The sequence below is a fragment of the Vombatus ursinus genome, unplaced genomic scaffold (assembly GCF_900497805.2).
Source record: "Vombatus ursinus unplaced genomic scaffold, bare-nosed wombat genome assembly UNPS02000577.1, whole genome shotgun sequence".
In the NCBI taxonomy this organism is placed as follows: domain Eukaryota; kingdom Metazoa; phylum Chordata; class Mammalia; order Diprotodontia; family Vombatidae; genus Vombatus; species Vombatus ursinus.
In genome coordinates this window covers 2,965,099-2,981,600 of record NW_020940355.1, presented here as the reverse complement: position 1 = coordinate 2,981,600, position 16,502 = coordinate 2,965,099, and the positions used below count along the sequence as shown (strand labels likewise).

General features: G+C 35.9%; 1 long non-coding RNA gene across 4 annotated transcripts in view; it reads left to right on the top strand.

The window, feature by feature from the left end:
• Nucleotides 1–16,502, top strand: part of LOC114030236 — a 424,548-nt gene that overhangs the window by 345,315 nt on the left and 62,731 nt on the right. For 3 of the 4 annotated variants that reach the window (XR_003567601.1, XR_003567597.1, XR_003567582.1), the window contains 2 exons: nucleotides 10,754–11,050; nucleotides 12,330–12,438. This is a non-coding gene — a long non-coding RNA (uncharacterized LOC114030236). The remainder of the gene's footprint in view (nucleotides 1–10,753; nucleotides 11,051–12,329; nucleotides 12,439–16,502) is intronic. The other variant, XR_003567591.1, reaches the window with a different exon arrangement.

Genomic DNA, 16,502 nt, shown 5'->3' with positions numbered 1-16,502 from the left:
ACAAATGGGCACAATTAGGATCAGCCATGGATGCGGGCTAATTGGGCCCAAAAGGGTGATGTGGGAGACATTAAATGAAATGGATGCTAGTACAAGAGTTCATTGTAGCAATTCTGTTTATTTATTCTATCAGCATATATAAATTCATTTTGTATTCGTGGAACATGAGATTATCCTAAGGAAGTTTACTGTTACACACAGCAGGCAAGTGAGCAGTTTGGTGGTTGTCCATCTCTAAATGCTAAGGAGACAGACAATAGACTCTTTTTCCTTTAAAAGCGTTACTGAAAAACTCAGTCTTGGACTTTTTTCTATTTGTTTGACTAGAGAGGGTTTGTATAGAATTTCAAACATCACTTGGTAGGAAAGTTAATCCCCATGGTGTTTCCAATATCATTTAAATAACTTGCCAGCTCTCTGTATGCACTATTTGGCTGTGGGTAGTGGTCCAAATGTCCTTTCATGCTGAGAAAGTGTCTATTCTGTATTGCCAACTCACCATTATCCTTGGGATTATAGGGTAAGCAATGGTAGAAATTAAGGCAGTATATATGCAATCCCCAAAAAGTTATTTAGGTTATTAGTTTTAATGCTTCTTAATTCTCCCTCCCCAATATATTTTAAACTAGCTCTACTAAAAAGTGATAATAGGTGATCATTTGAGTTTTACTTTCTCTCACTTCTTTCCCTTGTCTTTAGCAAAGGTGCTAAGGGATAGAGAAATGACTAAAAAGATAGGTTGGAAAAGGAAGGACTCAGTTACCTGAATGATAACTAAACTGTATAGCTATCATTAGATGTGTGGTTTTTGTAAGTTGTGTCTGACTCTGGGGGATTTCTGGGCAAGATATAGGAGTGGTTTGCCATTTCCTTCCTCACCTCATTTTACAGATGAGGAAACTGAGGCAAACAGGGTTAAGTGACTTGCCAGGAGTCGCACAGCTAGTAAGTGTCTGAGGCCAGATTTGAATTCGGGAAGATGAGTGTTCTTGACTCCATGCCTGGTGCTCTATCTACTGTGCCACTTAGCTTCAATAACAATGGGGGAAAGAATGTATTGATGTGGTTATGAAGATAAATGAATGAATGAAAAAGCACTTATTAAGTGCTTACTATGTGCAAAAACACTCCTCAATGCTGGAGATACAAATTAAAATGCAAGAACAATGATTGAGATTTACATTCCACATTGTAAGTCAGTCTTCTCTGTAACTACAAAAGTCTGACCCTAAACCTTCCTGCTGTAAATGTAACTGTTTTAAAAGCTAACTTTTGTATGAAATATCTTCCTTTACTCAACTGTTACTGCTCCCCTGCTATTTTAATGAAGTGTCATGGTATTTTGAGGCAGAATGGCAGAGTTGACCATGGGGACACCTGGGTTCAAGTACCACCACTGACATGTACTGACTGTGTGACCCTGGGAAAGTCATATAAATTAAAGGATCATAGATTTAGACTTGGAAGGTCCCCTAGAGGTCACCAAGTCCAACCCCCTCATTTTAGAGGTGAAAAAACTAAAGCACAGAAAGGGTAAGTGACTAGCCTAATATATTGGGAGTGACAAAGAGAAAGTTAAAATTTTTATTTCAATCAACAAGCATTTATTTTCTTCTACAACCCTCTGATTTTTTAAAAAAAAAAGGAAAGAAAAATGAAAGCTAATAGACTCAAATGCAGAATTAGACATTTTTTGCCACCGTGCCTACACCTAGTAAGCGCTATTTAAATGATAGTTATTATTATTAGTTCCCCAGAGTCATATAGCTAATAAATGTGAGATAAGATTTGAACTCAGAGCTTCCAGACTCCAGATCCTCTGGTTGCTCTACTGAAACCACCTAATTGCAACCATTGATAACTTTTTATTATCTATGGGATAAAATAGTGATCAATTAACTTGGCTTTTATGGCCTTCCAAAACTTGTCCCTGATCTACCATTCCAACTGTATTTAAACATGCCTTCATCACATGTACCATACTCTACTCTAGCCAATGTGAACTGCTAATTGTTCACCAGTAATATTCTGTACTTTTCTGCCTTAGTGAATTTTGACAGACTGACATATCCACCCTCCAAATTCTATCTGTTAAAATCCTATACCTCCTGAGGTTAACTTTATTGCTTCTTCCTCCAGAAAGCATTTCTTGATCTCTTAAGCTAAAAGGGAACTTTTTCCCCCAAAATTTTCTTATTGCATTTCATATGCATTTCATCTTCACCTACATCTTTCACCCCACCTTTTATTATGCTTATTTGTGTACATATTATATTTCCTTTATTAGGGATGATAAGGGTAGTATGGTTTGATGAAAATGATGGGACTGGAATCATAAGAGCTCTGAGTTTATATCTCACTTCTGACATTTATGCCACCATGAAAAAAATCATTGAATTTATCTGAACCTAAGTTCTCTCATCTATAAAATGGAGACAATCCCACCCTATTATGCCTATTTTACAAGAATCTGTCAAAAGGAATTTGTTGAATGATCATGAAGAAATCAGGAGAATTGCTACAGTACTGGATAAAGACAATCTTTATCCCAATTTTCACAAAAGGAAAAAGTTAGAGTGAAAAATTTATAAGCTGGTGATCCAGACTTCAATTCTTGACAAAAGTCTAGAATCTATTAGTAAAGTTATGGTTTCTGGCCATTTAGAAAGGGAAGTGGTGATAAATTAGAACCAGTGTGGCTTCACCAAGATTAGATCATACCAAACAAATTTAATTTCTGTCTTTGGAAGAGTTACTAGATTGATAGATCAAAGGAATGCTGAAGGCACGATATTCCTAGATTTTGGCAAAACATTTGTCAATATCTTTTAATGTTATCCAAATAGAGAAGATGAAGAGATATGGGCTAGATAATAGAGTTAAGTAGATTCAGAACTAGTTGAATGACCAGATCAAAAAAAAATAGTTACTAAGTGATCTTCATAAGTTTGGAGCGAAGTCTTAAATGGAGTGTCCTATAGATCTGACCTTGTCCTTTAGCTATTCAGCATTTTTCTAAATGATTTGAACAAAGGTATAGATAGCATATTTATGAACCTTTAGAATTACACAGTTCTTAACTTATCTACAAAACAGTAGTGCAGTAATGTTGTTTACCATAATGTTCAAAAAGCAGTAGAAGTGAAAATGAGCCAGCTTGGCATGAAACCTAACTAAGCCACCATATCCCCAAAACATTTGTAGATGAAACTGGAGAGAACAACCTATTTACATTCAATACAGCAAATCTGATGGAAATCCCATAGAGCTCTACTCTCTACCTATTGATTTAGAAAAAAAAATTAAAACATTGTCTGATTCAGTAAAAACAAGCTGCACTCAGAGAAATTGCTTATGGATTTATAGATAAAAAATCTAGGAATCTCAGTGGATGGGGGTATCATAGCAGAGTTGTCATTTGTATTGGTTAAGAGGGTACCCACATTAATGAGATCTTGGCTCCACTGAAATAGCTAAGTATATAAATATATGATATTATTTGTTAATAACAGTGCTAATACAGTATTAGTAGTAAAGGAGATGTAGAGGGAGAAGAAAATAAGACTAATAAGAAAGCCTTGGAGAATGTTTATGCTGTAACTTGGCATAAGTACAGATGCCAGGTAAGCAGTCTCGGCATGACATAAAAAGCTGGGGTTCACTGAAGTAAGGAATTAGAGGCATGATTGAAGAGGAAGATGCTACTTTGAGCATTTTGAGTGGTTTAAGTAACCATAATATTGACCATGAATTATTAAAAATAGAGTTTTTGAAAACATTAGACTTTTCTCACCACATAATCCAGGAGAACAGCTGTGAATGATATATGAAGAAGAAAGGGGATTCAAGGATAGAAGAGTTTTTGCAACTCAGCCCTTTACTTTTTGGTGCTTTCCTAGGATTAAATTTTAGGGGAAAAGTGATATGTCTAGGGCACTGGGCTATGCAGCTTGTTGTTCTAATCCTTCCTAGTTGGCCTTCTACTTTCTGAGAACATATTGCATGCATGTTCTGATGCTGTTTGAAGGTCCAAGGGGAGACAAGAATTGATTGAAAGCTCTCAGTTCTGTGGAAGTGGGTGGCCAAAGAGCTTGATCTGAACAGCTGCTGTAAACCCAATGAACTTTTGTCATTTATAAATTATTTTGTGAGCCATCTGGAGGAAGAATGGTGCCATGGTTTGGGGGAAAAAGTTCTTAACTAAGGTTCATACACATCCAATGTGGATGTAGTTTCACATATTTTAAAAACACCAAGATTCAAAAATTGTTCACTGCTTTTTAAAAAGTATAGATATAAAGGAATGAAAAAAGTTCAAAAAGTAAATGTTTAAAAAGTGTTTTAGAAAAGACTGACTGTCCTTTAAGTCATTCCTTTCTCTTTTTAGCTAATACATTCTGCTTACTTTAAGATCTAGTGGAAAATATATTAATCCCAGAGTCCTAATGAAATTTCCTGGTTGATGGCAGAATCTGAAGATCCTTTGCCCATTGCTCCTGGGGCTGTTGTCTGGATTTAATATTGTCTTGTTCAATATCTTTCTTGTTCGGGCCTCTTGCCTATTCCAAAGGGTGGGTTCTCAAATCCTGCTGTATCAGACCAGATCTTTTGAGCCAAAGCACATCGCAGATTACTGCCTGACAAAATTACTCCTCAAAGACCCCCTGAGAGCACATGTACACACCTGGACCTTTCTTTACATATAACTCCATTCTTAGGGGAACCCCAAGGAGAAGACAACTCAGACCCAAGACAATAATATTTGATTCTGGCAAGATACATGAAATATCATAAAAAGAAAGAATGATATTTGAAGGGCTGATATCTTAGGAGGTCTGTGGTTCTACCAAACAATCCTACCGTATTCACTCTCCAGGATTTCTCAATGCATTTTGTACCTTGGTAAACTGAGGCATCTGGTTACAAAGAAATGATTAGCAACAGTGAGTAGGACTCTTCTGCTGGAAGTGATTACCAGCAATGAGTAGGACTCTTCTGCTAGTGTGTACAGTTCCTGGGCTTAAGTAAATGTTTTCTCTTATGGTATACTAAGTCTTAGAAAAGTGACTATAGTTATAAAACCTGACTGATTTGCTCTAATCATAATCTGTCTTAGGCATAGCATGCCTTTTTTCTTGACTATTTACAAAAACCAAAAATCAAAAACAATGATTTTGTGTTTAAGTTGTTTTTATTTAGTATTTAACAGTGATTCTCCTACAGTTTTTTTTTCATACATCTAGTGAATGATTAGCAAGAGTGGCAAGTGTTTCCTACTGTGTATTCATAATAGCTGAAATTCTTGTAGTTAAGAGCCTTAGATATTTATTCATGTGAATTGTAATATGTATTTTTAAATATCTCATCTAATTAACTTCTCTTTTTATATATAAAATTGTAAGTCATTTCACCATTATGAATTTTAGTAGCACAATTCATTCTGTCATAGAAAAAAACAACAATCTGTATAAAGGCACCTGAGACACAGACGTTGGAAAAGCTTTTTTTGTCCAACTGCTCTTTTAAAACAGACAGAGACAGATACTTATCCCCAAATATTTTATTTTATTTTACTTTATTTGAGATGTTATTGTACAGGCCTTGCTTTGAAGCATGAGAATTGTGACCTAAGCAACGTTTTACATTTGGCTTATAAAGCACCTGCTTGAACAGAGTTACAGTGGGCACATCAAGAGAACCCTTACCCATGGTGACCACATCAGTGGGAAGCACTTTAATAGCTGGTGCTGAGTTGAATGCTTTTGAGTTGGAAAGTGTATTTTGAAGCAGATTAAGGGTATTTGCCAGTGAAAAGGAAATGGCTTCTATCAATAACTGGTCAGAAGTGTAGACTTTGCTATATTTATTTACAAATCAATTAATGGACCTCTCTGTTAACACTCCATCAGTCAAAGCATTACAGCCCCCATTGATAAGGATATCCCACAAAAAGAAATCAATTATCTTCTGTCATTTTGACAGGAATACACCATATAGGTGACTTCACCCAGAATGCAATAGAAAAATGTCCATAAGCTGAAAGACAACCTGATTTTATAAAGTCACAGTTGTCATAAAGGGATTTCATAATTGATAATGAGAAAAGGATTTTCTTCTTGGTCCCAGTGGTCAGGATAAAAGTGGCTACCTTCTATGTCAGAGTTCTTGCTTAAAACCAATTTAGTCTTTCGCTTTTTGGCTTCCCTTCCTTCTTCCATTCATTGCCAGCTGCTACAGGAAGGCTACAGACTGCATGAGCCCTATTTTCAAGGAATCATGGCAGAATTTAAACGATTTTAGCAGGGAGCCATGTAACTAAATCTCATGTAACGGTTGAAAAATGTACACTTGTAGATCTGGTGCATGAGAGTATGTGCTGGCATTGATACAAGAATCTTTGTAAGCACTGTCTGAGGGAACCTCTATAAAGGAGAAATATGTTTCACTAATGTGGCCTTACCAAAGTCATGTACAGTAGGATTACAGTCAAAGCAACAGCTCTATGCATATAATGCTGCTAAAAGCCTATTGACTCCAGCGTGTTGTCTAGATAACTATAATGACACCACTCCAAACCTTTTAAAAGGAGATTGCCCGCAATAGATAGAGCTCTGGCCTTGGAGTCAGGAGGACCCGAGTTCAAATCCAACCTCAGACACTTGACACGTACTAGCTGTGTGACCCTGGGCAAGTCACTTGACCCCAATTGCCTCACCAAAAACAAAACAAAACAAAAGGTGATTGCAAACATATGAGTAGTTTCTGTGATTGTGGCTGAAGTTATAGCATGCTATCATATCACTTATGGCAGCAGGTTCATAAGGAAGTTTAAAAATCTGAAGTATAAGAAATATCCTATTCTCTTATCTGTGTTTCAGGACAGATTCAGGAAATTTTTCTGTTCCCTTGTTTCTCCCTTGGTGAAATCAATAATAACTCCTCTTCTTTCACCAACTATCTTGCATGGCTTTAGAATGAATATAATTTCATACTAGTTAGACATGCCTTATTAGCTCATGCCACCTCTTGCAGGAGATTTCCTTGCCAATATCTTCAGTTGTTGGTGTTCTCCTACTTAGAAATTATTTTTACTTACATTTTTGTTTTGTATTTAATAACCTGCTTATATGTGGTTCCCCAGAGTGTAATGTAATTTTTTGAGGGCAAGAATTATTTCCTTTATGTCTTCATGTCCCTAGACTATGCCGTGGTGCCTTGCATATAGTAGGCATTTAATAAACGCTTGTTGAATTGGATCAAATTGCCTTGTTCTGTTTCATGACCAGAATATTTATTCAAATTTTGTGTCCCTCCCTTTTTTGGTAACTTGGGAAAAATGTGGCAAAATGAACGATCTTTTAAATGAAATAAGGAACATGTGGGCCTACATTCTATTTGTAGTCCATTTTAAAAACTCAGCTTATTTAAGATGAATTGTTTTGGAATCAAAGAGACAAAAAAAATCATCTCTTGAAATAGAAAATACTTTTGCATGTTCATATATTCAGATAACAAAAAAAGTTCTTTTCTGAAATTATATTATTTAAGATGTGCATTTGCCTTAGGAATCCCAAAGTCTAATCCTATGCAGCTTTGAACCAGTTCCTTCATCTCTTTAGCCTCTTCAATATAGCTCCTGAGAATACAGTATACAAGTAGTATTTAAGACATTGCATCAAAATCCCTAAATAGAAGTTATTCTGTAACTGTAAAATATGATTAGAGTATTTTCAGCCTCCTTTAGTCAACACTTGAGCACCAAGGAGTACTTGCAATCCCTAAAATAGATATTGTCCATAGCTGCACAAGAGAATTCCATGGAATGTTTCCAAGAAAGTCTGTGCAATTTATTTATTTATTTATTGGCACAAGGATGGCATGTAAAGGAAGGTCATGAGAGGGTCTTTGGCCTCAGCTTTCACAACAGTCCTTTGATATTATGCCAGAGATGTAGGTCAAGCCTTGCCCTTCACACCAATTTGGTAAGTTTATTTCAATCATCTGAGGCAACCCTACATTCTACAAATGAAATGGCCAGTATCACAAAAGTAATTTATATGCAATAAATGGTCTCATAACAAGTTGTGACATGATTCAATTTTGCTACATTAAAGCCAACATGCAATATATCTCAATGTGGGTATGAGGGTGTGCCAAAATATTACCATGCTTTGTTAGAGTGTGCTAATGTCATTTTATGGCATTCCAGTATTAACATCTCAATCGATGAGAGCAGCAAGGCATAAACATTTTAAAAAGTGACAGCTCTATCTGTAGTGAGACTCTTACACTATAATGTGTAATTCCTTGAAAGTTGATCTGGAAAATGACTCCAGAATAAGCCTAGTCTACTTGATCTTCAGAAAGGGAAAGTATCACCTCTGATGTTTGCCTTTGTGAACTTGGGCAATCACTTTGCCTCTAGGTACCTTAGCTTCCTCACCTGTAAATTTCAGGGGTTGGGCAAGGGCCTCTGAAGTCCTTTCCAGTTCCGGGTCTTTGATCCTTGGAATTCTTTCCACAGGACAACAATGTAATGCAGTACATAGAACTGTTGCCTGCTGATCTGACATGAAAATATTTCAGAGTCAACTAGGTGGATGTATTCTTAAGGATAGGAGCACACCTGCTCCCACTCTAAGTCTTTTCACTGTTTCTTAAAGGGCTGGACAATAGCAACAGATAATACCGTGGTCTTTCAAACTTCTACCTCTAGGACTTTGAGCCTTCCTATTTTTATAGTAGAACATTGATTGGTAATGTGAAAGTGATTGATTTATTGGGTAGGGAGTCAGGCTAGGAGGTAGTATGGAAAGCACAGAGAACATAGATTCAAATCCTGGCTCTGTAACCTTGGACAAGGCATTTCATTTTTCCAGATCTCAGTTTCCTTATCTGTCAAATGAAGGGGTTCAATTAGGATTGTTTAATTTTATAGATAAAGACAGTACAGACTAGAGAGGGAAAAGAAGTTGGTCAAGGTTGTACAGTTAATAAGTGGTAGAAATGGTATCATAATCTAGATCCTCAGATGTCAGATCCAGGATTTTTTCCATAGTACCGACTGCCTTCTAATGCACCTCCCCACAGATATTCCTTCATGTCCTTTTAGCTCCCAGTCTATGATCTCATGACTAGAAACTCTCAGAGTTTTCTTTAACCCTAATTGTCTTGTACCATTTCTGTGTATTTAATTCACCATTTACTTCCAATATAAATGTTTAGGAATTGACATAATTGCCATATTATAAATGTGAAATGCTAGCATGTAAAAATAACACAGGCAGCATGAAATTATATATAAAAGTTGACAGTATCTAAAAGTCTTTTGGCAAGTGAATATGGTAAGTATACATTTTAATCAATTCTGTGACCTTCAAACTCTTTGATATTAATAAAACTTTCCAAAAAGCGTTGCTCTCTAGCTATTTTTCATTGCAAACAAGTCAGATAAACGTGAATATTTAACTATTAATAGTGATACCATTAGAATTCCTCAGAATTTAGGCATAGACAATGTGATGTAGTGCTAAACACATTGGACTTGATTTCAGAAAAGCAAAGTTCAAGTCCCACCTAGCTAGATCACTTAATGTCTAAGGGCCTCAGTTTCTTCAGAGCAAAATAGAGAAAACAAATACTTGTGTTAATTTTCTCACAGTTTTGTGAGGAAAGTACTATGTTAACAAGATACTAAATAAATGAGAACTGTTAAAGTCACTTAGAGTCAGTTTAAATGTACACGTTCTTCATTTGTTTGTGATGTGACCTCTGTTAGCTAAATCATATATCTATCTGGAATTTATGTTGGTGTGGAGCGAGATGTTTGTATATGTCTAATTTCTGCCAGATTTCTTTCTAGTTTTCCCAGCATATTTTGCTCAATCTTTTCTCTAGTAGTTCAGATCTTTGGGTTTATTGACTAATAGTCTACTCTGTTTGCTTTTGTGTGTTGTATGACTAATTGTTCCACTTACTGGATTAGTTATATTTTAAGCAGTACCAAATAATTTTAATGATTGCTGCTTTGTTGTATGGTTTTAGATCTGGTACTGTAATGCCTTCTTTCTACTTACATATTTTTCTTTATTTCACTTGAGATTCTTGACCTTTTGTTCCTCTAGATTTTATTATTATTCCTTCTACCTCTCTAAAATAATCCTTTGCTAGTTTGATTGGGTTACCATTAAATAAATGAATTAATTTAGGTAGTACTCTTATTTTTATTATATTGTCACAGCCTAACCATGAGTAGTGAATATTTCCCTAATTATTTAGATCTGTTTATTTTTTGTAAAAAGTATTTTTACTTGTCATTAGGGAAAAATAAAATATTAAATTTAAAAAAGTGTTTTGTAATTGCCTCTGTATTATTTCTGTGCACAAATGCTTTTACTAGCTTCTTTAAGGAAGTGTATTCTTTTCATTCTTGGTCCATTTTATTATCTTATCCCTTTAGCAGTGTGTTATATTGGATAGAGCTAGCTTTGAGTCAGAAAGTCTTGGTTCAAGTCCTGTCCATGACATATGTTGGCTGTGTGAGCGAGGACAAATCCTATCAATGCTTCTTAGACTAAAAGATTTAGGAAAGTTACCTGTTGAATTGGTAGAAGAAGCTTCTACATCGATCATTACCCACAGACAGTGATGAAATCTCTTGTCCAGACCAAAAGCAGGAAAAAAAAATAGTTTGGCTTTTTGATATGCAGAGAGAACTTCGGTGAGCTAAAATAAAGACTTTTCCTTTCCACAGATAAAGGAGGAATGCCACTTTTCCTAGAGAGCATTTACTTCCATGAATGCAATCTGAAACTGGGTTTCATTTGCAAGGATACAATCTGCCACTTTCATTTTGTATCATCATCATCCACCAAAAGGCAATCCTTTTCCAAGGACAAGAGTAAAAAGAAACAGAAGAAAGGCCTGAAAGGAATAAAATGAATCACAGAACCATAGTGAAAATTTACGGAAAAAAAATTAGTGTCAACAAAGTAAAAGTGGCCTAATGAAAAGTTAAGAAGCATTTCTTAGAAGAACTGCAAGGAGTAAGGTAAGGGAAAAAATGAAAGTGTAAAATATGGGAAAGGGTGAAAGAAACAGAGGATAAAAAAGAGGGCAAAATGATTAACTGGAAATATTACCATGGATTTGGTCCAAGTTTCACATTTCTTTTTAATCTTCATCTAGGAAGATCTGATTCAGCCTACTTAATTGTGAAAGAAATTCTTCTGAGTTTTCAGTTGAAGTATCTTTCATTTTAAAAGAAATGGGGGAACATCATTTTTCATATTTTTGTTATTCACCATTATTTTTATAATCCACATTGCTCACAATGCCCAGGTCTATGCAAGTAATAATGTACAGACAAATGCAAATGAAAGGTCTTGCCACCTGGACAACTTTATTCATGTCATAGCTTTGTCTTTTATCTTTATAGACATGAATTTCAGAGTCAGAATTTCAGCATTAAAGAGGAACTCAGAGACCATCTAGTCTAACCTGTCTGTGCCTAATTATGCCCTCTGTAACATCTCTGACAGGAGGCCTAATTTTTGCTTGAGATGTCAACTTGAGTGGGGAGTGGTAGCCCATTCTACTTTTGGATAGCTGTAATTGTAAGGAAATAAGAACCAGATTGGGGAAGTACCTTGCTTAGTATCATATATCGATTTGATTTAAAATGGAAAACTAGAGTCTGGTTCTTTTAACCCTAAACTAAACTATAACCTCTGTGAGGGCAAGGGTCATGCCCTGTCTAAATAATAAAACCAACCCACATATAATAATCTTCATGGTTTTATGAGGAAGTAATATTTTTTCTACAGTATTATACATAAAGATCATGGTTAAAATTTTCAAACCCTATTTAGTGGGTATTCCAGAGACCTAGCAAAGAGTATGGTTTATTTAAAAACAAGATCTGGTTTACTGGGACATAACCATCTAACTGCAGGTGGTAGGCAAAACTGAACGACTGCAGGTATTTATTACTAATGAATTCTCAGAACAAGCACTTTCTGTTCCCCTTGCAGTAAGTGCAGGCATCAGCGTATAATAGCATCCAGGGAAGCATATTTTCATGCACATTTTAAACATAGTTCTTACAACCATTGGATTCTGGATGCCTCTGGCCTAGGCCTCAGGGCAAGGCCTGACATCCCTGAATTTAAGCCACAGAATAACGATTTTAACACTGAATTGTCAGATTAATTTTATAGTGTTTCAGTTGTGTGTGTACTTTATATTTTTTGGTTGCTTGTGTTTATCTGCTGAAGAAAATAGGGCTATCTGAGACTCTGAACAATTCTCACATCTGAATTGTTCCACAGCTGTCACACTGGTAACCATGTGGAATGTCTTCCATCAAGCTATATTACCCATTCCCTTTGAAGTCTGGAGTCCCATGCCAGCACTTTCAGACATCAGGGAGCTTTCTTGGTATGTTTTTTGACATATTTGGGATGGTGCTTGCTACCATACTTATTTCATCCTATAAAGACTTCCACTGACATTGTGGATGCCTTGAATGATAAGCCATTCTGAAGGAGAAAGAATATGGTTGGATCAAAAACCTGCATGAAAAAGATGTTCTTATGTATCTAAGCAAGAGCATTAAATGATAAGACCCCCATAAATGTAATAACTCACTCACCATTTTTAGTTTATTTTTTTTTGTGACCCATACTCTAGTAGTACAGAAAATCAAGCAGTCAAACGATCTATTAAGGTTATATTACGGTCTTCTGAGGGTCTTTTTGAAATTTCTGTAAGGGACCCTGAAACTGCTTGTGGTCCTTAGGTTTTCGGTAACTAGAGTGGGAATGACTAAATATTAGGCCAGAAAGTTTTGAATTATCTAAGCTGCCATCAACATTTTGTCTACACTAAGCCAGTGGTGTTAAAATCAAATAGAGATGGTGGGCCATCAAACTATGCATAAAGATCCCTAATGGCTACTTGTTGACTTAGGAAATGACATAATAATACTAAGTTCTATTGTGTTTTAATTTATTTTGATAAATACTTCCCAATTACTTTTTAATCTGATACTTCCCACATTTTGACCACAGCCTGTGTTTGACAGCTCTAGTCTAAGCTACACTTAATATTGCAATATTTTTAAATAATTAAAGCTTGAGTTGCCTAATCAATCAGTAAACATATGCTGAACATCTGCTATGTCCAAAGTATTTCCTCCATGTTACAGGAGACTTTCAAAAAACATAAGGCATAGTTTCTTCACTTAAGAAGCTTACATATAACACATATCCCAAAATAAGACATGTATAAATGGTGAAAAGGCAAGTTCCCACATAGGAAGTATTTTTAATAGTATTTTTTCTAATTACAATTTTTTCTAAAATTTAACATTCATTTACAAATTTTGAGTTCCAAATTTTCTCCCTCCCTCCTTCACCTTTCTTCTCCTTAAAATGGTAAGCAATTTGATACAGGTTGTATATGTGCAATAAAACATACTTCCATATTAATCATGTTGTGAAAGAAGAAAAAGCCCAAAAGAAAAAAATACCCAAAATAAAGTGAAAATATTATATTTTAATCTGCATTCAGACTACATCAGTTCCTTCTGTCTATAAATAGCATTTCTCCTCATGAGACTTTTGGAATTGTCTTGGATTATTATATTGCTGGCAATAGCTAAGTCATTCAGAGTTGATCATTGTACAGTAGTGTTGTTACAGTGTACAATGTTCTCCTGGTTCTGCTCACTTTATTTTGCATCAGTTCATGTAAGTCTTTCCCAGGAAGTACTTCTTAAGTGACATAGAAGAACAAGAACCAGAAAGATGTGGTTTCAAGTCCTATCTATGACACATAATGGATACATGACCCTAGGGGAGTCATTTAACCTCTTAGTGTCATTGACACCTCTTTCAGAGAAAGACAATCACTTTTCATAAAAGTTGCCAGGAGGGAATTTTCTCATCTTGGAGTTACATGTATCAGTGAAATGACACATCTAATTCCTATCCCTTTTTAGTAAGTATTAAGCATGTGTCATTTACTTATTTATTTATTTTTGCTTTGCATTTGTGATTTCAATGGTATAGGAAATTTCTAATGAAGAAAGTCCTTCAACCAATTCACATCATCAAGGGGTCTAAAACTTTCAGTCTTCAAGAGTCATATATGGGCACTGAGAGTTTACATGACTAACTAAGGTCACATCTTTACTATGTATCAGAGGTAGGCTTTATTTTCCTTAGCCCAAGGCCAGTTCTTCAGTAACCATGCCATGTTGCTTCCAGCTACAGAAATAAGTAATATCATTTATAAGAGAGAGGTTACTTTGGGCTAGGGTGGTAAGTAGAAAGTCCACACATATGGTATGACTTGATTCAGTCCTTAAAGAATAGGTAGAAATTATATACATAAAGAGAATTCAGGGTTAGGGAGAAGAAGGAGTGAGGCTAAAAGAAAAAACAAACATCAGGTCTTTTAGCAATGCCAGGAGCATAGTAGTATGGAAAGAGCAGTTTGGGGGATTTATGCAGGATAAAAATGGCATATGAGAGGTGCACTGTGTTTGATAATTGGGATAAGTAAGAGAGACCGAATTGTGGAGGGCATCAGATGTCATTGTTAGGGATTTTATCCTATAAAATATAGGAGGCCATCAAAGGTTTCTGAATGGGGGAGAATCATAGAGAAAATAATCCTTTCAAGAAATTATTCCTACTTGTCATTCCATTGCTATTGGCAGAGTCAGGCAATTGATTGCAACTGGTCAAAGCTGCTTATAGGTTGAAAAAGCAGCATGGTAGTGAAAGGGCCATGGATCCAGAGTCAGAAGACACATGGGTTCAAGGTCTTGTCCAGATCTATTCTATCTGCCCATATTTTCACACTATTTCCCTGATATTTTGAGTTTGAAAAAGGAAAGCAAGATGAGTGTGGTGTGCTACATAGACGGCACAGTCGGGAAGACTGTGGGTTCAAATTTCATCCTTGGTGGTTTACTAACTGTGTGGCTATGGCCACATCATAGGATCATAGGATCATAGAATTAGAGCTGGAAGGGACTTTAAAAGATCATCTAGTCCAGCCTCTTTAGGAGGATACTGAAATCCAGAGAAGGGTAAATGACCTGAGCAAGGCCATACAGGTAGTCATTGGCAGAGCCAGGATATTAAGTTGCTTAACCTTTCTAAGCCTCAACTTCCTCATCTGTAAAATAGGTTTGATAACACCTGTAGTACTCACCTGACAGTATAGTTGTTAGGATATTGTGAGATACTATAAAGTGCTTTGAAAACCTTAGAGTGCTATGCAAAGGCTACTTATTATTATTATGCTAAAATAAAATATAAACCTTCAGTTTTTTGTTTTGCCTTATTTTATTTTCCAGGCAAAGTTATTTGAAGAAAAGACTTAACACATGCATGCACACATGCACACACTCAAACACACAGCAGCTCCAAAGTTTCATAGGGGTACCCAAATCACTGTTGAGTTGTCATTTTCTCTTGGATAATGATTGCTATCCTATCAACAAGGTCAGCAACCTTCTTTTGCTATACTGTTATTTACCCATCCAAACCTGAAAAACAGTCATTTGCATGCCAAGTCAATCAATGTTTGCTTGTTACTAGTAAGAATTAAGCAGGGCTAAGAGACAAACATTCTCTGTAAACTCTTGCCCTGATCATAGCCAGGAAGTCTAGTAAAAGGCAAGTACAGGCAGTATTGGAAATAATTGTTTTTCTGGCAATTAATGGTATTCTGTGTGGCTGTGAGAGGGAGAGAGAACCATGGCTCCTGCATTGGGAGATGAAATGTCACTTGTGAAGTACAGAAAGAACCCGAATTTGGCTAAAGTATTGCATTTGAAGAGGGATAATGTTTAATCAGCCTAGAAAAAAAAATAGGTTGGAGGCAGATAGTGAAACACTTTAAGTACCAGACAGATGAGTTTGTATCTAATCCTAAAGGCAATAGGGAGCCACTGGACTTTATTGAGCCCTCGAGTTACTTGCTTAAACTCTTAGACCAAATTCTTCTTGTTCTGTATTACATTTCTCCCTTGGCTTATTTTTATATCTTGCATGATAGATAATTTGCTTGACTATCAGGCAAATACTAGCTAGTGAGCGTTGTCTTTGTAAAAAATTGGTTTGCTTTTGTTTTACAGGAAGTATGTTGCAATCAAATTTTGTTCCACAATCTGCCGAGTATCATCATAATGGGGGTCATAAAACAGGGAGATATATGCTCACCTAAGGTATTCATCAGTGTCATGGAAGAGATCCCATAAAAAGTCCAAACTGGAGAGGTATTCTCAAACCATGACAGGTCTCTCCAAACACTTCAATTCACAGAAGACATTGTACTATTATTTGCAGGAAACTGCAGAACACTACAAAGCCTTCCCAATGAAATCCACAGATGTTTGAAAGACATCAGCCTAACCATCCTCAGCTGAAAAACCAAGTGAATTAAAAACACACATTGCTCATATTAGGGATAGGCCCTACAGAAGG